General features: G+C 38.7%; 1 pseudogene; it reads right to left on the bottom strand.

Annotated features, from left to right (window-relative positions):
* Nucleotides 1-383: 383 nt before the first annotated feature.
* On the bottom strand, nt 384-977 carry LOC100353628 (dnaJ homolog subfamily C member 12 pseudogene; annotated as a pseudogene).
* Between the last annotated feature and the right edge of the window lie 24,767 nt (nt 978-25,744).

The following is a 25,744-nucleotide window of genomic DNA, read 5'->3' on the forward strand; positions in this document are numbered from 1 at the left end:
TAATTTCACATCTCATTTTAGGTCAAGGGTCACAAAATATTTTCTGTATATCTACACTAACAGAGATCATTGTGCATCAATGAAATTTTTAAACACAGAGATCAAATCTTAAATAGATTTCTGCAAATTGCATTAACTGCAAAGCACATGTAATATGCTCTATTCTGGATCTAAGAACCTTAATTTATTCAGATATTGGAAAGAAACTAGTCTTAAATTTTCTCACTGTGTGGGAAAGGGCAAAAAGATAGAAGAATCCATGGGCACTCAGCAAAGTGCGAACATGACACAGACACACGCCTTGTTTTAGATGTGAACAAAAACCGCGTGGCGGCAGCACAGGGACCAGTATCACACTCCATCTTTTACAACATAGGAATATTTCATATTTTATAGTATCTGAACTTTCTCAGGAGTTCTGAAGGAGCATACCTGGGCCAGTGGAAACGAAAGTGCCAACAGTTCATGCTGGAAAAACTTTGAGAATCTGGATTTTGCTGTGAGCTTGACTTCTCTAGGGACTCAGACTCATTTTGCTTAATTTTTTCTGTGATTGGAACCATTTCATCTTCTGTTATTTCTCTTTGTTCATTCCAGTTCTCATTTTCAATCTTGTTTGTGTGAGTCTGATCAGCTTCCTCCAACATCAGATTCTTTTTACCTCTAGCAGCCCACTGCATTGATGTTTTCACTGAGTCAGTCAAAGCTTCCCATGTAGAAATGGCTTCAGCATCTGACTCCTTCTCCAGTGGTCATAACAGGCTTGACTCTTTATTGGTCAAAATCTCCTTTGCCTTTTGTAGTTTCAGAAAAGTCTCCAGAGCTTTGGAGTTTTCCGGATGTTTGTCAGGGTGACATTTCAAAGCTCTGACTTTACATTCTTCCAGTATTTGTTCAACTGAAGATACTTCATCACATCCCGGTAATTTGTAGTAATCATTGGTGTCTTCTGACTTGTAATTTAGTATTGCATCCATTTAAATTAGTAAGTCAGCTTTTCTTCCCTAAGAAACAGACACTGTGGGCTCTGAATTAACAGAAAAAGACCTGTCTATAATAGAACTAGAGCAACATATTCTAAACAGCAAATACCAGCTTGAAGACCTCTATCATTATTAATTTATATTTTGATGTAAAAGCACTTAGGAGACATTTTAGTATACCATAAAATATTTTTAACTATAGACACTATGGTATACATTAGATCACTAAGTCTTAGGCATCTCACATACTCCAACTCCTCAGTGACTGACAATAATTACCCTCCTCCCCACTTCTATGACTATTTTAGATTTCTCATATAAGTGGTACAATGTATTTGTCTTTCTGTATCTGATTTATTTCACCTAGTATAGTGTTCTCCATGCTCCTTCATGTTGCCTGAAATGGCAGGATTTCCTTCTTGTTCAAGTCTGAACAATATTGCTCTGTGTATATGTGTGTGTGTGTGTGTGTGTGTGCGGTGTGTATTTAGGTTGCTTCCACATTTTTATTATAATTACTCAAATAAACCTTCAGTTTCAATAATTCTGTATTCCCCTCTACTTACCCCAAATAATGCAATGAACATGATAATGCAGATATCTCTTCAAATCCCCATTTCACATCCTTTGAATATATCCTGAATTAGGATTTTGGGTCATATGGTAGTTTTGTAATTAAATTTTGAGGAATCCCGACACTGGCTACACCAATGTATATTCCCATCAAAAGTCTGAAAGAGTTCCCTTTTCCTCGCATCCTCACTAAAACTCATTATTTTAGTTTTAGTTTTTGATAATACCCACCCTAACAGGTGTTTGTTGATAGCTCATTATGATTTTGATTTGCACTTCTGTAATGATTAAGAATGTTAAACATTTTTTTTCATAAATCTATTGGCCACTTTTGGTCTTTGAAGAAATGTTTATTCAGATCCTTTGCTCATTTTTAATTGGGTTGCCTTTCCTGCTATTGAGTTGTTTGAATTCCTTATATATTTTTAGATATTAACCTCTCCCTCCCTATGTAGTTTTGTTTAACTTTGTGGCAAAGACTTGCTAAAATCATTACGTTTTAAACTTCTAAGATCATATTTTTCGTATTAACATATTGGTTTTTCCTTTTTTATGTATTAGGATAGAAGCAACCCATAATTTCTACACAAAAAGAAAAATATTCTTTTTTTGTGGACAAATAGTATATCCCACAGATGCCACAGCAAGTGTGCTGCAAGCTGTTGACACAAACTATAGCAGCAATCTCCATACCTTGACTTCAACTTATGAGGAAAGAAAAAGACAATAAGCATTCTGAGCATAATTATCCTACTGCTTAGCGTGGAAAATCAAATTTAGCTTCACAAAATGATCATTCATTCATTCGACATTTATAGTGACCCTGCTATATGCTAGTTTTGTGGTAGGCACTGGAAATACAAAGACAAATAAGACAATGTCTGTGCCCTCAATTAGCTCTAATAGAGAAGTCAGATGTGCAAAAAAAGCAATTATAATACACAGTAATAAAGGCCAGCATTGACACAAATGTAGATTAAAATGAGTGAGATGAAACAAAGTAATATTATTCCTAGTAGATAATCATTGGCTAAATTAAAACATAAAATGATATTTTAGCAAGGATGGAGAGGAAGAGTGCTTCAAACAGAGTGAATATGAATAAAGGAAAAGAGACATGAAAGAATGTGGTCAATATGGATTATTTAAGTACTGTGATATGGTTGAGCTCTCAGTGTGTGTTTTGGGGTGGATGGTGCATGATTAAAAATAAAATATAGGAAACATTGACTAAGGTATGAGTTGGTCATTAATTTAGACTTGATTCTGAATGTGGCATACATTTACGGGATAAGTTATCAACTTCTTATTTCTACTAAACTATACTTGAGTCTGATAGCCTGATGTTCTTTAAAAAATGAAGTGGTGACTAGTAAGTAACAGAGATGGGACATGAATCAGTTTTACTTAACAGGGAATCCCAAGCATTATTTTCACCTTGATGCAAGCTTGCAATTACACACAGAATGACTTTCCACAAATATCAAAAACTCTGCTAGGCAAAATATCTTTTATTTTTATTTTTTAAATATTTATTTTTTTTAACTTTCATTTAATAAATATAAATTTCAAAGTACAGCTTTTGGATTACAGTGGCTTCCCCTCCCCCATAATTTCCCTCCCACCCGCAACCCTCCCATTTCCTGCTCTCTCTCCCATCACATTTACATCAAGATTCACTGTCAATTATCTTTATATACAGAAGATCAGTTTAGTATATATTAAGCAAAGATTTCAACAGTTTGCATCCACACAGAAACCCAAAATGTAAAGTACTGTTTGAGTATTAGTTATAGCATTAATTCACATTGTACAACACATTAAGGACAGAGATCCTACATGGAGAGTAAGTGCACAGTGATGCCTGTTGTTGACTTAACAAATGACACTCTTGTTTATGGTGTCAGTAATCACCCTAGGCTCTTGACATGAGTTGCCAAGGCTATGGAAGCCTTTTGAGTTCGCCAACTCCGATCTTATTTAGACAAGGTCGTAGTCAAAGTGGAAGTTCTCTCCTCCCTTCAGAGAAAGGTACCTCCTTCTTTGAGGGTCTATTCTTTCCCCTGGGATCTCACAGAGATCTTTCACTTAGGTGTTTTGTTTTGTTTTGTTTTGTTTTGTTCTTGCCAGAGTGTCTTGGCTTTCCATGCCTGAAATACTCTCATGGGCTTTTCAGCCAGATCAGAATGCCTTAAGTGCTGATTCTGAGGCCAGAGTGCTGTTTAGGACATCTGCCACAGTCTGCTGTGTATCCTGATTCCCATGTTGGATCATTCTCTCCTTTTTAATTCTATCAGATAGTATTAGCAGACACTAGTCTTGTTTATGTGATCCCTTTGACTCTTAATCCTATCGTTATGATCAATTGTGAACTGAAACTGATCACTTTGACTAGTGAGATGGCATCGGCACATGCCACCTTGATGGGATTGAATTGGAATCCCATGGCACATTTCTAACTCTACCATTTGGGGCAAGTCTGATTGAGCATGTGCTAAACTGCACATCTCCTCCCTTTCTTATTCCCACTCTTACATTTAACAGAGATCACTTTTCAGTTAAATTTAAACACCTAAGAATAATTGTGTGTTAATTAAAGAGTTCAACAATAGTATTAAGTAGAACAAAAAAAATAATAGAAGGGATAAAGTATTAAGTTCTACATCAACAGTCCGGGCAAGGGCTGCTCAAGTCATTGTTTCTTATGGTGTACATTTCACTTCAACAGGTTTGCTTTTTGGTGTTTGGTTAGTTGTCATCGATCAGGGAGATCATATGACATTTGCCCCTCTGAAGCTGGCTTATTTCACTCAGCATGATGTGTTCCAGATTCCTCCATTTTGTTGCAAATGGCCATATTTCATTGTTTTCTTTTACTGCTGTATAGTATTCTCTAGAGTACATGTCCCATAATTTCTTTATTCAGTCTTCTGTTGATGGGCATTTAGGTTGATTCCATGTCTTAGCTATTGTGAATTGAGCTGCAATAAACATTAAGGTGCAGACAGCTTTTTTGTTTGCCAATTTAATTTCCTTTGGGTAAATTCCAAGGAGTGGGATGGCTGGGTTGTATGGTAGGGTTATATTCAGGTTTCTGAGGAATCTCCAAACTGACTTCCATAGTGGTTTAACCAGTTTGCATTCCCACCAACAGTGGGTTAGTGTCCCTTTTCCCCCACATCCTCGCCAGCATATGTTTTTAGTTGATTTCTCTATGTAAGCCATTCTAACCGGGGTGAGGTGAAGCCTCATTGTGGTTTTGATTTGCATTTCCCTGATTGCTAGTGATCCTGAGCATTTTTTCATGTGCCTGTTGGCCATTTGGATTTCCTCTTTTGAAAAATGTCTATTGAGGTCCTTGGCCCACCTCTTGAGTGGGTTGTTTGTTTTGTTTTGTTTTTGTGGAGTTTCTTTTTTTTTTTTTTTTTTTTTTTACAGGCAGAGTGGACAGTGAGAGAGAGAGAGAGACAGAGAGAAAGGTCTTCGTTTGCCGTTTGTTCAGCCTCCAATGGCCGCCGCGGCCGGCGCGCTGAGGCCGGCGCACCGCGCTGATCCGATGGCAGGAGCCAGGTACTTCTCCTGGTCTCCCATGGGTTTCTTGATCTCTTTGTAGATTCTGGTTATTAATCCTTTATCATTTGCATAGTTTGCAAATATTTTTCCCATTCTGTTGGTTGAAATATTTATTTATTTTGTTTTAAAGGCAGTTACATAGAAGGGGGAGAAGGAGGAGGAGAGGGAGAGAGCGAGAGAGGGAGAAAGGAAGAGAGGGAGAGAGGGAGAGAGAGAGATGTCTCACATACGCTGGTTCACTCTCCAAATGGCTGCAACAGCTAGAGCTGGGCCTATCCGAAGCCAGGAGTCTGGAGCCTCCACCGGGTCTTGCCCATTGGTGCAGGGGCCAAAGCACTTGGGTCATTCTCTGCTACTTTCTCAAGAATATCAGCAGAGTGCTGGAGAGGAAGTGGAGCAGCCAGGGCTCGAACTGGTGCCCATGTATCATGCCCACACTGCAGTTGGCTGCTTTACCTGCTATGCCACAGAATTGGCCTCAAAATATTTTTGCCATCATTAATATTGCCTGAAATTTCTTCTCATTTCCCAATTGTCATGCATTCCTGTCATTTCTCCTGCCTTTCCTTTTGAACTGTAATCACAATTCTCTTGGTCTTTTTAATGCACATCCAGGTTGATGAAGTAACTATTTCATTGGCCACATTTACCTAAGTCTCTAAATTATTGAGTACTTTCAAACATTGGCATAATTGCTTAATTCAAGGGACATTTATGCATTTATTTATTCAAGAACCTCCAAGAGATGGACATGTACTACAACAAAGTCAATTAGTATCATTTTTTCATGTTCCCCATAGTATATTCTTTCCCCAATGTATTTTCCTTTACTTTAAAAATTAACCTTCAGTTTCAGAAATCCCAGAAGCTTCTCTGGCCCCTGGGTACTAAGCATACACAGTCCTTTCTTCCTTCAGGCCTTTATTCATATTAACCCTGATTATTGGGGGATTGCTTCCTCTCCCATCAATTCACTTACTCAATTGACTTATCCAAAAATCACAGGTCGGCCGGCGCTGTGGCTCACATGGCTAATCTTCCGCCTGTGGCACTGGCATCCCATATGGGCACTGGGTCCTATTCCCAGTTGATCCTCTTCCAGTCCAGCTCTCTGCTGTGGCCCGGGAGGGCAGTGGAGGATGGCCCAAGTGCTTGGGCCCCTGCACCCACATGGGAGACCAGGAAGAAGCACCTGGCTCCTGGCTATGGATCGGTGCAGCGCCAGCCATAGTGGCCATTTGAGGAGTGAACCAATGGAGGGAAGACCTTTCTCTCTGTCTCTCTCTCTCTCTCTCGCTGTCTATAACTCTGTCAAATAAAAAAATTAAAAAAATTTTTTAAAAATCATAGATCATTTTCAGATCAGCTATTTTATCTTCCATGTAACATGGCCTTATCAAATACACTGAGATATTGCTATTTCTCCTTTTGGGAATTCCTATGATACTTCTAACATCTAGTTGTTCTATACATCTGTTTTTCTTTTCCCTTTCAAGATCTGCAGTATACATTTTAGTTCAGACCTAATTATGTCACATGTAAATTATTACAAGTGTACTGACTGACTTACTGGATTCTTTTCTTTTTTTTCTAGGTTGTCTGGTACTCTCTTGCCAGATTAGATGTCCTCAGAAATATTTACATATTCTATGTTGTATTTCAAAGTCCTTTACTGAGCATTCATGATTAGTCATCATTAAATGGTATCTTCAACTCCACCCTTTCCAGTAAAATAGATTGCACAAGAAGTCTCCTATTTCCACCTTAAAATTAAAATCTAACAGAACTATGTCTAATTCATGACTAATCAATAACTGTAGAGAAGCTGAAAATTTCTTCCTGGAGTTATATCCTGGTGAAGAAAAAAATCCTTAAATGCAGCAAGAGGATTAAAAAACATTGAGAAGGTCAATGCAATTAGGTAAGGGAAACTTCTAACTCTCCACCTTTACTGTAGAATATAATGAAGCTAAATGTGACTGCTTAGATTTGCTTAGAACTAGGATAACCTAAGTAGCACATCCCTGGAAATGAGATGAAGTAAAAGATTTTGTGGAGCTCCTAGAAAATGTGCCATCTGGGGCCAGGGCTGTGGCATAGTGGGTAAAGTTGCCATATGTGACACCAGCATCCCACATGGGTGCCGATTTGAGTCATGGCTGCTCCATTTTGGATTAAGCTCCCTGCTAATATTTCTGTGAAAGCAGTAGGAGTTGGCCAATGTGCTTGGGCCCCTGCATTCATGTGGGATACTGGATGAAATTCCTGGCTCCTGGTTTCCATCTGGCCCAGATCCAGCCATTAGGGCCATTTGGAGCCTAAACCAGCAGATGGAATATTTTGCTCTCTCTGTCTATAACTTTCTCTCTGTAACTCTGACTTTCAAGTAAATAAAATAATTCTTTTAAAAAAAAGTACAAAAAAAAAAGAATGCAAAGTGTTGGCATCTACCACTCACCAACACCCTTATTTCTGAATGCATATATAATGCCTCTAGCTATGACAACGATCTTACCACCATGAGGGAAGGTCAAGAGACTTTGAGAAGCTTCCTAATATTGGTGCATTTGACTACTACCAGGATTCTTACACTGTAAGAAAAATTGATCTACTATTTGCTTAAGCTACCACAGTTTCTACTAGTTGCAGCTTTAATAATTCCTCACTTATAGACTTATATATTCCACTATTAGCTTATGTCCCCATCTCTCATTGAGATTATGTCTCTGTGACCCTAGGAATACTGTCCAGTTTCTACCCAGTAAAGTTGATGTTGCCAGGCAAAAACAAACTTGGCACACATAAAGAATATCAAAAGAATATATCCATTAAAAACCTGTAAAAATAAATACAATTGAAAAATAAGGGACGTGAAATAATTATTTGATACTAGTTCCATAACTGTCTTGGGTATAAGCTATCCTCATCAATTGGTTGACAATATTTCCACTGAAACATCATGCTATGTTCTAGACGCTGGTGTTCTCCTAAACTTCATATGTTGAAACCTAACCCCTAATGTGATGGAGGGTGGTTTTTTTTGGTATTTTTAAAAAGACCTTTTTATTTATTTATTTTATATTCAGAATTACACACACACACACACACAGAGAGAGAGAGAGAGAGAGAGAGAGAGATCTTGCAACCACTAGTCTACTCCCCAAATTGCCACAACAACCAGGGCTGAGCCAGGCTGATGTCAGGAGCCAGGAGATGTATCCAGCTTTCCCACGTGGGAGGTAGGGTCCCAAGCACTTGGGTCATCATCCATTGCTTTTTCCAGGCCATGAGCAGGGAGCTGGATAAGAAGTGGAGCAACTAGAACATCAACTGGCACCTATATTGGTAAAGCTGCCACCTGACATGCTACAACACCAGCAATTGTGATGGTATTTTTTAAAAGATGCATGTATTTGTGTATTTATTTATTCATCTATCTGATAGGCAAAATGGTGGAGGAGAGAGAGAGATAGAGAGAGAGAGAGAGAGAATCTTCCATCTATTCCTTCATCTACTTATTCACTACCCAAATGGCTGCCATAGTCATGACTACATGCTGGTCTCCCACCTGTGTTGGTCTCCCACCTGTGTGACAGGGAGCCAAGCACTTGGGCCATCATCCACTGCCTTTCCAGTGCACTAGAAGCTGGAAGCTGGGTTGGAAGCAATGTAGCCTGGACTCAAATCACACACTCCCTTTATGGGTTGAAGGCATCCCAAGTGATGGATTAACCCACTGAACAAAAATGGCCATGGCCAATGTGATAGTATTAAGAGATGAAGATTTGCAAGATGATGGGATTCATACCCTTATAAAAAAAACAAAGTCCCCCTTTCCCCCTGGAGGGGGAGCATTTAGCATAGCAATTATGCAGCTGCTTGAGACATTTGCACCCCATACAGAGTGGTTGATTCATGTCCTAGCTATTCCGCTTCTGAGCCAGCTTCCTACTAATGCATGCCCCGGAAGGAACCAGATGATGCTCAAAGTACTTGGATTCCTGTCATCCATGTAGGTGAAGTGAATGAAGTTCTAGGATCCTGTCTTCCTGTCCACCCAACTTTGGCTATTGCAATCACTGGAAGGGAGGGTGAACATGTGTGTAGGAGATCTCTCTCTCTCTCTCTCTCCTCTCTCTCTCTCAAATAAAATAAAAAATAAATTTAAAAAATTTAGATACTTTAATAAAATAAGAGGCCTAAGAGTGATCCCTCATTCCTTCTACCATGAGTTAATATGGAAAGAAGGTGTTATTTATGAAATGGACTCTCACCAAACACCAAATTTTCTGGTGCCTTGATCTGAGACATGACAGTCATCATAACTGTAAGAAATATATATCTGCTGTTTTTAAGTCACCTAGTTTATGGTGTTTTCTTAGATCAGCCCCAAAAGACTAAGATACCAGTCATGCCACAAAAGCTGGTATCAGGGATATATGCTTCAGTATCAGGACTTCATCTGCTCTCTACATTGAGTACATTGATAGCAGGTAATATCTAACCAATTCATCAGAATTTGAGTATTATCTGAAGTGTAAGGGTGTTAGTGCTTGAAGAGCAGGGGGTTAATCCTTTGTGTTATTCTGGTAGCTTGTTGGTCAGTGTGAAGACTTTGAATATACTTATTTAATAAGTCAATTCCATTAATTCTATCACACAAGAGGAAATGGAGGTTAGCCAGAAAAACTAATCTTACTGTAATGAAGTGCTGCGTTTTCATTATCTGAACTGCTATATTTCACTAAAATGCTTAAAGGTGGAATAACAAGCATGTCTTGTGTTTTTTACTGGCCAACTATAAAGTGAAAAAAAGATAATCAAGGTTGTACTCAAATACACCATTCTAGATGAAATAGGATCAATAAATTCTGAATTATTGAATGAGATCTCTTCATTCTATTAATTATACCCTTTAGTGCAATTTTGGGTTCCTGGATGAAAAAAAGTATGCTTAGAAACACCAAAGAGATGAAATTATTAGGAAGGGATTATAAGTATAGGCTTTGAGACCAGAAAATTAATGTGTTTCAATGAATACTTGTTCCAAATCCTGATATTAATAATTATTGAAGTGTTGAAACAGCATCCTTTTTTTGAGGTGGATTATCCACTACTTTTGCATATAATATTGTACAACTTCTATCACTAACATGTCAATAATTAAAGGAGTCATCAAAAACTTTACAGAAAATGTGTATTTTGAAAAATCTATAAGATCTCAAAATTTTTGCACCCGAATAAATTTATATTTTACTTTCATTTTCCATGAACTTTCTGAAGTACTCTTGTAGCTCCATCTTTGATTAGAACTTTGAGGAACAATGACTTTCTCTATATATAGAATGTTCTTGATTTTATTTTTTATTTTTATTTATTTATTTGCAAGTCAGAAAGAGAGAGACAGAGACAGAAAGTGATCCCAATCTGCTGGTTCATTCTTCAGAGAGCTGCAACAGCCAAGGCTGGGCCATGCTAAAGGCAGGAAATTGGAACTCAATCTAGATCTCCCACATGGGTAACTGGAACCAAGTAGTGGAGCCATCACTTGGTGTCTCCCAGTGTGCACATTAGCAGGAAGCTTGCTGGAATGGTAGTGAAGTCTTGACTTGAACCTTGGCACTCTGATATGGGATACAGTTATCCCAAATATTAACTGCTGTGCCAAGCAACCACCGTTGTTCCTCTGTTTTCAGACAAAGAACAAGGTGCTATGAAAAACCACAGGTTTTAAGAGGAAACTTTAGTTTAAATAATAACTCTCCTTACACAGGTCAATAAATCTGCTTCTACTTTATCACTTATTTTATTTTTATTTTTATGAAATAACGTTTTTATATTGTGTTTGACCATTTGTATCTCTATTTTATGCAGTCCATAGTTAGAAGGACCTAAGGTGTGCTGGATGATAGGGACACAGCTATAAATAATACAGCAAGGATCCACTTTACTGATGCAAAATGAAACATAACAATGTACCAACTATAAAAAGTAACTAAATGGAAAATTTCAAGTAGTGATTAGTGTTATTCTTTTAAAAATTATTTTCTCCCTTTTAAAAATGGAGACAAATGTTCATATCATTGGATTGATTTGTACATAAAATGAAATAATAAGATTCTTAAGTATTAGCCATTTTATTGCAAATAGAAGTACCACATGGTTTGAATGTGTCCTGCAAGAAGCATGCATTAAAAACTTAATCCCCAATGCAATAGTGTTAGCATGTGAAATCTAATTAAAGGCCACTCATAATCCTCATGCGTGCATTAATGCCATTACTGCAGAAGTGGGTTCCTTATAAAAGGGTGAGGTTGATACACATTTGTCCTAATCTCTCTCATCTTCTCCTTGCCCTTCCATCACTGGATAAGACAGCAGAAGTCCATTACCAGATATAGGCCTCTATATTTGGGCCTTCCAGCCTCCAGAACTCTTAGCCAATAAATGTATGTTCATTATGAATTATTCAATCTGTGGTATTCTGTTACGGTGGCACAAAACACACTAAGAAATAGTACACAGAGTTTGATGATCTCTAGGCAAAAAAAGAGGCAGAAAGAGAGAACTGTTGAAATGTGAAATGAGTATCAGATAGTTGGGCTTACGTGATGTTGAGGGATACACAAGGCCAGCATAAGCCAAGGATCACAGCAGGCTGAGGAGTTTCAGAATATAGAAATGCATCAACTATCTCAGTCTTTATTCTCATCAGTAGGTACTATGAACCAGATGCACTGTACTATATAGAAACAAGGGCACCAACATTTGGACTTAAAAATCAGGCAGTTCATATTGAACATCATTGTTCTAAGAAAACTTCTAAATTCATTAGAAGCAAGTTTTTCATATCATTGTAATTTTCCAAAGTGAAAATACTGTCAAATTTTCTTTGGTTTTGAAAACGTTCCTATATTGCTGACACATCTATGTTCAATCAAAGTCATTCTCATTTTTCTCAATTCAAAGTGACTTAGGAACATCATTTAGTGACTGAGAAATTTAACTGGTACTAGTGACTTGAAAAGAAGTGATATTTTCCAAACAAAAGTCTGAAAAGACTAGAAAGATGACCTCAGTCCCTATGCTCTCATCTAGAGGGAAGAGGAAACAGGATTCTCCCAAACAAAAATTATCCCCTAAGTGCCCTTACTATATTTGAGACTCTTAAAAATATAATTTGAGAAGAACAAAGCTTTAGATTGTGACAATTTAGAAATTTGTACCCAGGGTTTGGCACAGTAGCTAAGATGCCACTTGTGATCCCACATTCCATATTGGTATACCTGGATGTGATTCCCTGCTCCAATTCCCACTCCAACTTCCTTCTAATGCAGACCCTGGGAGGCAGTGATGATGGCACAAGCAGTTGACTCTCTGACCGTCATGTTGGGGAACAGGATTGAGTTCCAGGCTCCTGGCTTTTTCCTTGACCAGTCCCAGCTGCCATGGCATTTGAGCAATGAACCAGCAGTTGAAGATTTCTGCTTCTGCCTACGTCTCTCAGATTCTCTGCCTTTCAAATAAATAAAAATTTTTACAAAGTTGTACCTTTTGTATATTTTTTGAGTCAACCTTCTTAATTTTAGCAAGTTAAAGTGAATGAAAGATGTTCACTCTTTTCTTATTTTAACCTGATGTTTTTAAAAATATATATTGTTGAAATATTAGGCCGGTGCCGCGGCTCACTAGGCTAATCCTCCGCCTAGCGGCGCCGGCACACCGGGTTCTAGTCCCGGTCGGGGCGCTGGATTCTGTCCCGGTTGCCCCTCTTCCAGGCCAGCTCTCTGCTGTGGCCAGGGAGTGCAGTGGAGGATGGCCCAGGTGCTTGGGCCCTGCACCCCATGGGAGACCAGGAAAAGCACCTGGCTCCTGGATCCTGCCATCGGATCAGCGCGGTGCGCCAGCAGCAGTGCGCCAGCCGTGGCGGCCATTGGAGAGTGAACCAACCGCAAAGGAAGACCTTTCTCTCTGTCTCTCTCTCTCTTACTGTCCACTCTGCCTGTCAAAAAAATTAAAAATAAATAAATAAATAAAAAAGATAGTTTTAAAATATATATATATTGTTGAAATATTGATAATGTGAATCACAAGCATATACTTTATCACATGTTGAACGCTGAAATCTAAAAATGGAAATAAAATAGAACTAAATTAATCCTGAATCAACTTAGCATTCATAGATACAAATTATGATTTGAAAATACTAGGGCCGGCGCCATGGCTCAATAGGCTAATCCTCCACCTGCGGCGCAGGCACCCGGGGTTCTACTCCCAGTCCGCGCGCTGGATTCTGTCCTGGTTGCTCCTCTTCCAGCCCAGTTCTCTGTTGTGGACCGGGAGGGCAGTGGAGGATGGCCCAAGTGCTTGGGCACCTGCACCCGTGTGGGCGACCAGGAGGAAGCACCTGGCTCCTGCCTTCGGATCAGCACAGCGTGCAGGCCACAACGCACCAGCTGTAGCAGCCACTTGGAGGGTGAACCAACGGAAAAAGAAAGACCTTTCTCTCTATCTCTCTCTCTCTCACTGTCTAACTTTGCCTGTCAAATAAATAAATTTAAAAAAAAGAAAATACTAGAAATATGTGCCAAGTATTTTCTTTGTACCTTTTTTCACTCTATCTCTCTATATGCAGTCATTTGAGCACAATTATGTATTAGGCTGGTTACCAAATTTAGAACCCTGATCATCAGTAAGTAATTCTAATACTAAGAGTGATGACACAGATATAGTATCTCTTTATGAGTACAGTATCTTGGAGTTTGTGTGAATAAGCAAATTAGCTCAAGGAAAGATAGAATCTTGTTCAGGTTTAAATCAGATGGCTTTTTGAGAAGTGTAAAAGGTTCTGGTATTCTTAACAGTACTATGACGACTATCCTTTGGGCATAGGATGATCATACTTATCCATTCATTTGTAATTAGATATGGCCACGTGACTTGCTTTGGCCTGTATGAAGTGAGCAAAAGTGAAACCCTCCACTTCTGCATAAAATGGAAGCATTGATTTTGCATTACTTTTTTTTCCTTTGCTACAATATTCGGTAGCGTTGTAGATGGTGACAGTTTCAATAGTGTCAGCTTTTGAAGGAGAGCAATGTGAAACCACAACCCTGAGCCAACCACGGAGAGTTCATGAATGAGGCATTAATTTTATTTCTTTATAACACTAACATTTGTGGAATATTTAATACTGCACCATACTCTCAGGATACACTTACAGAATGTTCTGTTAATCTGACTATTCCAGGGTGTTTATCAAGATTTTATGATTCCAAGTAAAAGTCAAAAGACTTTAGTTAAGGAAGAATATAAGCAAAGACTATAAACAATAAAGAAATGAAAATATGATCATTTCACTCATATATAACAAAATAATCACCTATGACTAAATGACTCATAAAATAATCACAGAGCATTAAAACCATAGTAGTATATCATTCTTAACCATTGGCTTGACAAAGTCCATGTTATTTGAAGCTTTGAATTCAGAGTCCAAAATACTGGAAAAAAGAAATCACTGCTTATAAAAGTTTTTCCTAGAGGCCAGCATTGTGGCACAGTGGCTTAAGTGGCTGCTTACAACTCCAGCATACCACATCACATTGCTGGTTCAAGTCCCAGATTATCTTCTTAGGATCAGGTTTCCTGGTAATGCACATGTGAAAGCAGCAGAAGATGGCTCAAGTACGTGGTCCCCTGCCACATGTGTGGGAGACCAGGATGGAGTCCCTGGCTCCCGGCTTCAGCCTTCCCCAGCCGCAATTTTTCCCTTTGAGAAGTGAACCAATGCATGGAGAATCTCTTTTGCTCTCTCTCTCTCGCTTGCTCTCTCTCTCTCTCTCTCTCTCTCTCTCCATCCCCCCTTTCAAATAAATAAATAAATAATTTTTTAAAAATAAAATAAAAATTTTCTCTACTGGTTAGCTGGTGACACTATGTCAATCAATGTCTGCTAAATGAACGATCTCTCAATTCCATCTTCTAAACCTTTGAAAATATCCAAGCCAGTTATCAAAATACTTGTGCATCTTTTCTAACCTGACAGAATTCAGCAAAAGACTGAAAATACTTGTAGTTCAAGATTTTCTTTTTCAATCCTGTCTTTTGACTGAGATGATAGGAAAAATATATTTCTTTCTTCCAACAGTGTCTGAGCTTTGAATTCAAAGGATTACACAATATTTGGATTAAACTGTCAGCTTTTACAAGCTTGAGCTAAGAAAAGGCAAAGTGTTGTTCAATGTCTAAATAGAAGTATAGTACACTAAATATATAGTTCATGGCAATCCTCGAAACTTATGAAGAGGTATAGAGGCAGGAAAAGACAAATAAAATCTAAAAAATCTATCAGTAACAATGTACAAATAATGAATAATATGAATGTATGAATAATATTTGATAGAGGAGTTATCAAAATGGCACTACCATACCCAGCAGCCACAAAATCAAATACACATGAAAGGAACATGAAATGTCTACATAATGAATTTCTGATAATTTGGGTGTGCTAACTAATGATGTGTATGTAGTGTGACAAGTTTCTTTAGTTGTGTATTTAATAAAGATAGTAAACCAGAACAAATAAATACATATACCAGAGAGTAATATTACTATATTCACTTCATAAATAACCAAAGCATTATGTTCTTATAATTGTATCTGGAAAGCACATTGTATCTGTTAAAAAGTAATTAAATTTTTTAAAAATTAAAATATAAAATAATTTAAAAATAAAACAACAATATTCATCCAATTTGTTCTGTAAAATGTATTCTATATATTGTGTCCTTTTCTTAAACTCCTGCAGCATTTATTTAATATAGAAAAGGTGCTGCCAAGGCCTGCACTGTGTAAGTCTGTTTAACTTAGTGTAATCTAGCATACCCCAAACTTCTTTGAGAATATAATATTGTTTTGAATGAAGGGCAGAGAATTAATTTTATTTTACTGTGGAATATTTTAGTGTTTTTACTTATATTTTTCTTTTTGTCACCTACCAATATTCACCACACTGGTGACACACGTTAAAGGCATTACACACGTGTATAACTCTATATTTTGGGCTAGCTCATATAATTCTATGTATACAACATACATATACAGGAGAGGCTGGAGCCTTTAATCACTTATTTTACAATAACAAGATCATTTGTAAAGTGTATCTTTTTTAGTTCAAAGGCAGAGAGAGAAAGTGAGAGAGAGAGAGAGAGAGAGAGAGGACTAGGGGGCTTCCATCTGCTTATTCACTCCCCTAAATGCCTGCAATAGCCGGAAATGGACCATGCTGAAACCGGGAGAGAAAATTCCATCCAAGTATCCTGTGTTAGGCCATAATCTGTTGCACTGAAGCTGGACAGGAAGCACAGGTGGGACTCTATCCCATGCACTCCAATAGGGAATGCAGGCATCCTAAGCTGTGGCTTAGTCCACTGTGCCACAATACCTGCGTCAAAAAGACCATCTTTATGTAAATTACTGCACTGTTTGTATTTTCTCACATCAGTACCCAAGCAAGTCTTCTTCAACTGATATAAATCTGGTTGGTTGTTTTTAAATACATGCAAAATATTCTATCATGTGGCTACATCCAAGGTTGTTGAAGCTACTGCCATTATTATTTCCCTTATTAAGAAGCACCATGGGGCCAGCGCTGTAGTCTAGAAAGTTAAGGCTCGGTCTGCGGTGCCAGCATCCCATATGGGCACTGGTTCCTGTGCTGGCTGTTCCTCTTTTGATCCAACTCTCTGCTTATGGCCTGGGAAATCAGGGGAAAATGGCTCAAGTTCTTGGGCTCTTGCACCCACGTGGGAGACTCGGAAGAAGCTCCTGATTCCTGGCTCCTGGCTTCAAATTGGCCCAACTCTGGCTGTTGCGGCCATTTGGAGAGTGAACCAGAGAATGAAATACCTCTCTTTCTCTCTCTGTCTCCCTTTCTCTGTCTCTAACTCTGCTTCCCAAATAGATAAATAAATAAATATTTTTTAAAGATGTATTTATATTATTTGAAAGGCATACTTACAGAAAGGCAGAGGCAGAGAGAGAGAGAGTTCTTCCATCCGCTGCTTCACTCCCCAGATGGCTGTAACAGCCAGAGCTCTGCCAATCTGCAGGGGCCCAAGGACTTAGGCCATTTTCCACTGCTTTCCTAGGCCATAGCAGAGAGCTGGATCAGAAGTAGAGCAGCTGGGACTTGAACCCACACCCATATGGGAGGCCGATACTGCAGGTGGCAGCTTTACTTGCTACATCACAGTGCTGGACCCTAAATAAATACATCTTTAAAAAAAAAGAAAGCAAACGAGAAGAGAAGAGAAGAGAAGAGAAGAGAAGAGAAGAGAAGAGAAAATACCGTGTCCCCTGTCAAGAAGTTCCTTCCAAGAACCTCTTATTTTTCCCTTCTTTAATAACATAAGGTCTTTGGAATATTTGTACGTTCTTCACTTTATCTAGCTATTTCTGTAGCAATATCAACACCACAAAAACCTAGCAAAGATTTTGGAAAAAGCATTTATTTTGTCCTTGCCCTATCTCCAGGTACTAGATTTGTCAAGATAGCTTAGTACATATTCAGATTTTCCCCATAGTATAACCTGTCTATTTCTAGAGATCTTGTTTTCCCCTTAATCATTGACATATGTTCCAAATCTATAACCTATTCAATTAAGATAGATGGAGATTTAAATATAGTTATCTGTAAAAGAAAAAACCTTTCTCACCATGGTTTCTCTCTTCTTCCTCCCTTCTATTTTGAAGTTCCTCTTTTGGTTTATTTACTGTTTGGCTATTTTAGTTAGTTTAAGTCTAACTATTTCAGTTTAGTTTAGGTCTTCAAAATGTTCTTTGAAACTGTGTATTCTGAAAACACCGTATGAGCTCCCAAAAATGTTCGCACAAAAATGAACTTAACTTTGTACATTCCTTATATTATATTTGTGGATAATAGTGTCTCTAAATTATTTTTAATATTTATTTATTTATTTATTTGAAAGTCAGAGTTACAGTGAAGGAGAGGCAGAGGCAGAGAGAAAGATCATACATCTGGTGGTATTCTACCATTATAAGAAAACCTTCAAAGTGACCTGAAAGGCTGATTTTCATAAAGGTTCTTTGACTCTTGTTCTGTATCAGGAAGTGGTGGCACAGGGAGTGCCAACTGCTGACAACTGGCCACTGACTCCAGGTGGGCCTAGATCTTTACCTCATTAGATTCATTGCCCTGTGAGAAGGGGGGTAGCCAGAGGAAAGCCAAGGTCTGGCGAAAGGAGTTCTTTTGCTTTGGTTTAAGAACAATGCTTATTGTGATTGATTTTTGATCAATACTTTGTAGATGCCACTTAACAGCTTACAGTTTCAGCCCTACAAAGTAGAAAATCAATTCAAATATGATTATTTTCCTTTCTTTGTGACTTATTCATCCTTCATTAAAGTGTCTAAGAGTTTTTATCGCTCCTTCAGGATACTGGCAAACTACAGCACACACAGAATAGTTTTGCATGGCCTGAGAACTATTAATGGTTTTTATTATTTTGAAGTGTTGAAAAAAGCAAAGAATATGTGACAGACATCTTAGATGGCTGACAAAGCCTGAAATATCGATTGTTTGACCCTTTGTAGAAAACATTTACTGACACCTGAAACACAAGACTAGTGCCAGAAAATGTTAAGGGGTGTGTGTGTGTGTGTGTGTGTGTGAGTGTATGTGTTTCTTATTAGTCTAATATTTTCTCAGTAAAGATTTGTTTTATTTACTTGAAAGGCAGAGTAACAGAGAGGGAGAGAGGGAAAGGCAGATCTTCCATGTTCTGATTCATGCCCCCAAATGGCCAAGATGGTCTGGCCTGGGCCAGGTCAAAGCCAGAGGTAAGGAGCTTCATCTGGATCTTCCATGTGAGTTCAGGGGCCTAAGGACTTGGACCACTTTCTGCTGCTTTTTCCAGGCACAATAGTAGTGAGCTGGATTGGAAGTGGAGCAACCAAGGCATGAACCAGCACCCATATCTTAAATCCAGTGAGCTTTCAACCAACTGATTTATCTCTGTTCCCAGCTCAAGTATATTTTTTGATTGTTTAATTCTCTTGGGTCTAATTTTTTCTTTTCTTTCTTTTTTTTTTTTTTTTTTGACAGGCAGAGTGGACAGTGAGAGAGAGAGAGAGAGACAGAAGAGACAGAGAGAAAGGTTTTCCTTTGCCATTGGTTCACCCTCCAACGGCCGCCGCGGCCATCGTGCTGCAGCCGGCACACCGCGCTGATCCGATGGCAGGAGCCAGGTACTTATCCTGGTCTCCCATGGGGTGCAGAGCCCAAGTACTTGGGCCATCCTCCACTGCACTCCCTGGCCACAGCAGAGAGCTGGCCTGGAAGAGGGGCAACCAGGACAGAATCCGGCGCCCCGACCAGGACTAGAACCCGGTGTGCCGGCGCCACAAGGTGGAGGATTAGCCTAGTGAGCTGCGGCTCCGGCCTCTTGGGTCTAATTTTTAAAAACCAAACTATAGCATCTAGGTAACTTCCTATAGAAGAGATTTATCATAAGAACAACTGCAGGACGTGAATGTGTATTTGAGTAATTTTTGAAGTTACAATTCTTTTTTTTTTTAATCCAAGTCTTGAAACGGGAAGTCTATTTTTATAAAGATTTATTTATTTGAAAGATTTTAGTTATTTTTGAAAGGTTTTTGGAATTTTAGAATGAGTTGAACAAAATTTGAGTAGCTGAAAATAGCCATAGAGAGGAGAGGCAGAGAGAGAGAGGTCTTCCATCTGCTGATTCACTCCCCAGATGGCCACAACAGCCAGAGCTGCGCCAATCTGAAGCCAGGATCAAGGAGCTTCTTCTGGGTGTCCCACACGTGTGCAGGGTCCCAAGGACTTGGGCCATCTTCTACTGCTTTCCCAGGCCATAGCAGAGAGCTGGATTGGAAGTGGAGCAGCCAAGACTCGAACCGGTGCCCATATGGGATGCCAGCACTGCAGATGGCGGCTTTACCCGCTACAGCACAGCGCCTGCCCCATGATGTTATAATTCTTTGTGATTTTCTGGAGTGTTCTCATAATCATTTCTACTTACTGTCACACTGACTGGGAACTGCACAACTCTATTAGGTGTCAATCACATTAACGAAATTATAAATTATGCTTCCAGGAATTCTGCAGCACACCAACCCTGGTGCTTATCGTTGCAATACTATAAATGGCTTTATCAATTCTACTGGGTCCAAAACTTGATTGTACATTGGAAACAGAACTTGGGTCATGCCTCTAGATAATCTTACTGTATCATTTTAAAGCGGAGCCCTAAAATATGTATTTTTACAAGTTCCTGTGTCACTTTAATGTGCCACCATGATTGAGAAATATTGATTTAATATTTTCACCATGTTTGTAATTGTGTACAGTGGACTGAGAAGCAAATATAAATGCTTTCAGGAAATAGATCTAAAAATAGCCCAAAATAATTTATTCTGCGTGTAAAGGTAGTGTTTATCAATGTTACATAGTTTAAAACACAAAGTTTCTATCATTGTTCCTCCAGGACTCTAGACCCACTACAACTATCACACATACTAAGCAGCTTTTCTCTATAAAAAAATGGATGTTATCCATTGCTAATAGTCCAGATAATCTTTCTTTTTTTTTTGACAGGCAGAGTGGACAGTGAGAGAGAGAGACAGAGAGAAAGGTCTTCCTTTGCCGTTGGTTCACCCTCCAATGGCCGCCGCGGCCGGTGCACCGCGCTGATCCGATGGCAGGAGCCAGGTACTTATCCTGGTCTCCCATGGGGTGCAGGGCCCAAGGACTTGGGCCATCCTCCACTGCACTCCCTGGCCACAGCAGAGAGCTGGCCTGGAAGAGGGGCAACCGGGACAGAATCCGGCACCCCAACCGGGACTAGAACCCGGTGTGCCGGCGCCGCAAGGTGGAGGATTAGCCTAGTGAGCCGCAGCGCCGGCCAGTCCAGATAATATTTTGACAGGGTATTGGTAACTGCTATTGTCTGAATGTGTCCTCCAAAATTTGCATGTTGGAAATCAAATCCTCTATGTCACAGCATTGGAAGGTGCGAACTAATAGGATGCGTCTAGGTCATCAGGATAACACCCTGATGAATGGAGGTGCTATGAAAAGGGCTTGTGGGAGTGGGCTGACTCTGCTGCTCCTCTGCCATGTGAAGACACAGTGTTCCTTCCATGTGAAGGATGCAGTGTTCAATGTGCCATTCTGGAAGCAGAGAAATTGGGCTGTAACCTGCCAGTGCCTTGATCATAGAAACCAAAGCCTCCAGAACTGTGACAGAATAAAGTATTGTACTTTATAAATTACTTTGTGAGAAGGAGGTACCTTTCTCTGAAGGGAGGAGAGAACTGCCACTTTGATTACGGCCTTGTCTAAAAAAGATCGGAGTTGGCGAACTCAAGAGGCTTCCATAGCCTTGCCAGCTCATGACAAGAGCCTCGGGCGATTACTGATGCCATAAATAAGAGTGTCAATTGTTAAATCAACAATGGGAGTCACTGTACACTTACTCCCCATGTAGGATCTCTGTCCTTAATGTGTTGTACTATGTGAATTAACGTTATAACTAATATTCAAACAGTACTTTAAACTTTGTGTTTCTGTGTGGGTGCAAACTGTTGAAATCTTTACTTAGTGTATACTAAATTGATCTTCTGTATATAAATCTAATTAAAAATGAAGTTTTTAAACTTTTATTAAGTAAATATAATTTTCCAAAGTACAGTTTATGGATTTCAATGGCTCCCCCCCCCCATAACTTCCCTCCCACCCACAACCCTCCCATCTCCCACTCCCTCTCCCATTCCATTCACATCAAGATTCTGAAAATGAATTTTGATGAAGAATGAGATGGGAGAGGGAGTAGGAGATGGGATGGTTTGTGGGTGGGAGGATGGTTTTGGGGGAAAAACCAATATAATGCAAAAATTGTGCTTTTGAAATTTATATTTATTAAAAAGAGTTTTCTAGAAAAAAATAAAGTACTTTGTGAATTATCAGATATTCTGTTAGAGTGCCACACATGCTTTAAGGCAGTGATTAAGGCCAAAGTTGGATATCAACCTGTAAGTACCCTACAAATTCTAGGTCACTGGATAACAATCGGTGTGAGACATCTCACTCATTCCCTGGTCTGTATAATGAGTATGGATAGTGGAATCATTGGTTTTGTGGTTTTTACAGTATTTCAAATGAGAAACTACTTCTTTCTTTACTTACGGGAGACTAGATGAGTGTTTTTTGCCATCAACATAGGCCAAAGTGTGGTTTCTGGAGAATTAGTTGCATTTCTCACTTCCTGGATAAGGCTGAAATATCACCCTGATAATGCTATGAGATAAGAAGATTGTTAGAAGGTTGTGAGAAGTCCTTCACATATTTTGGGGGGTATAAGAAAACGTGGAAATCTATCTGTTTCTAATCTAGATATTTCAGAAAAGTAGGACACCTTGGATTCGTGTACACTGCAGGGCCCAAAGAGATTACTCATATATGTGCCATGCAAGAAACCTCTCAGACCTAGTGTCAAGGACCTTCTGTTCCTCCTGGACACTTAAAGGACTTAGAAAAAGAGCCTTAGCATAATTAGAGAAAATCGTAGGGTCACATAGAGAGCTTGGACCAAAAAAAAAAAGGGGGGGGGGAGAGATGCCGCTCTACCCAGAAGGACAAAAGAGAGACAAAAACGCCCCTTTCTGAGATGCTCTTCAGTATTAGAAGGGATTGATATGAAGCTGACCAGTGTCTCAGAAAGCCACAGGAGACTGACAAAGTATGTAAGAAGAGCTCTATGATCACTCTTCACCCTTTCAAAGAAATTGATCTGAGAAGAGAAACGAGGTAGCATGTAGCTTAGAATCAATTGTCATCGACCCCTCCCATTGTCTCCCTCCCACCCTGATTCCCATAGAGCCAGGTTCAGGGCTCTAGTCTGCACTGGAGCAGTATTTTTGAAAGGTATTTGGATTTTTAGACTGAACTGAACTAAATTTGAATAGCTGAAAATAGTCACAATTTGACTGCATCTACCAAAAATGTTGCTAAGGGAAAGACTAGAAGACTGAGAGAGCATGATTAAAACCAGTGGGAAAAATGTTTTATGTTTATACTAATATGAATTTCAAAAATTTTGTACCATAATATGTATAGCTTTTCATTACATTTTCCATGAAGTTTTTGAAGTTCCTTTGTATTTCATAGACTCCCACTGTTGTTCACAAGATGTTTATGGTTCTACTTGGAAGCCTTTCTTGTGACAAATGAAGCATTCTATCAGGAATTATCATTATGTGGGTATTTCTCTTTTCTTTTATAATTAGAAATCTTTCAATATCAATATCTGTATTTGCTCACATTTCTATTTTCTTTATTGTGCTTAATAGAGCACAAGGATACCAAGTGTTCTCATATAAAGGAACTATGAAATGTGAAGAGCTTTTGCGATCAGAAACACCTAAGTTCAAACTCTGGTTTCTCCACTTATTTGACATGCAGATTTCTCCTAAATTATAAAATACATGTCTCTATCTATCTATCTATATATATTATATTTCATTATATTTTATACATATTAAGTAAGATACTGTGTGTTAGTGCTTACTCTGATACCAGTCACACAGTAGGTACTTAGAATATATTATCTTCTTTTGTCCCTTACTTTCTCTGTGCAATTTACCTACCTAATATGTTTTTTCTCACATACAGAGGTAGGCTTACATTGATGCTAATGAAACATATCCTCTAGGGGCCCTTGTTTTATGTACCCTTAAATTATTTTCTTTCACTCATAATTTTTCATCGTGACACCCAAGTTTTATGAAATTTAGACCCACAAAACCTGAATATGCTTATGACAGTATTTAGAGATTTTTCTTTTGTCAAAGCTTGATAATTCAAGAAAACTGGGAAAAGATTCAGTAGATAATGAATAAGGATATGCAAGTTAAAGAGAAAATCATCATCCGTTAAACTAGTATTTTTTTTATTGCTAGTTGAACTTTAAGTACTAGTATCACTTAAAATACTGCAAGTACAATCTAAAAATACAAAACACAGCAGATTGCAATTGAAGTCCAATCAGCTAATGACTGAATGTCAGAACATAAAGAACCCAAGTGAGCATCTAGGCCAGGAAGATGAATTCTTTCTGGCTTTTTTTTCAACTTTTATTTAATGAATATACAGCTTATGGATTACAATGGCTCCCCCCCCCATAGTTTCCCTCCCACCTGCAAGCCTCCCCTTTCCCGCTCCCTCCCCCATTACATTCACATCAAGGTTCATTTTCAATTATCTTTATATACAGAAGATCAGTTTAGTATATATTAAGTAAAGATTTCAACAGTTTGCACCCACATAGAAACACAAAGTGAAAAATACTGTTTGAGTACTTGTTATAGCATTAAATCTCAATGTACAGCACATTAAGGACAGAGATCCTACATGAGGAGTAAGTGCACAGTGACTCCTGTTGTTGACTTAACAAATTGACACTCTTGTTTATGGCATCAGTAATCACCCTAGGCTCTTGTCATGCGTTGCCAAGGCTATGGAAGCCTTTTGAGTTCACCGACTCTGATCATATTTAGACAAGTTCGTAGTCAAAGTGGAAGTTCTCTCCTCCCTTCAGAGAAAGGTTCCTCCTTCTTTGATGACCTGTTCTTTCTACTGGGATCTCACTCACAGAGATCTTTCATTTAGGTCATTTTTTTTTTTTTTTGAACAGAGTGTCTTGGCTTTCCATGCCTGAATACTCTCATGGGCTTTTCAGCGAGATCAGCATGCCTTAAGGGCTGATTCTGAGGCCATGGTGCTGTTTAGGACATCTGCCATTCTATGAGTTTGCTGGGTATCTCGCTTCCCATGTTGGATCGTTTAAAGTCAAAGGGATCACATAAACAAGACTAGTGTCTGAAAATACTAACCTATTGAATAAAAAAGGGAGAAAACGATATTTCTGGCTTTTTGCAAGTAGAGAAGGAATGCGAGTTCTAGACGTATTTGCTCAGTGTTAGAGTTATTCAAAATTCACAAATATGTAACCTTGAAAAATTCCCTATGAATTCCTGAGGCCTCAGTTTTCCTATTATACAATGAGGAACCTGGGAGCCTGTGCTGCATGAGCTCTAAGACAACTTCCAGTTATGACATTCTATGTATAATTCTATTAATCAATACATTATGATTCTATACATTAATTGGCCATGCGATACTTCATTATCTTATCCCATAACTTAAATCAATTTGGACATTGTCGTTTATACTTCTCTCTATCTATGCATTAGTATATGTGTTAATGAACAGTGATACAGACTAAATAAAGACAAAGAGAGACTATGACCATCAATGTCCACCAAAGGGAGAATTAGGTCAACTTGGGTAATTTTTCTAATAAATCTGACAATTACAAAGTGCAGTTTTCCCATGCTTCTAGGTTAGATCATGCATCTTTGATTATATGCTAGAAATCATTGTTACAACCTTTAGTTGCCGTTAAATATTATCTGTCACTGTGTCTGAGTACCAGCCTTTTGGGCTTCTGTAAATTTTAAAAATTCACTCTAATATTTTGGAATCCAAAATTATCAGCAACCTGTTT

Source organism: Oryctolagus cuniculus, chromosome X (assembly GCF_051225735.1).
Source record: "Oryctolagus cuniculus isolate XC-2025 breed Fujian yellow rabbit chromosome X, ASM5122573v1, whole genome shotgun sequence".
Classification (NCBI taxonomy): Eukaryota; Metazoa; Chordata; class Mammalia; order Lagomorpha; family Leporidae; genus Oryctolagus; species Oryctolagus cuniculus.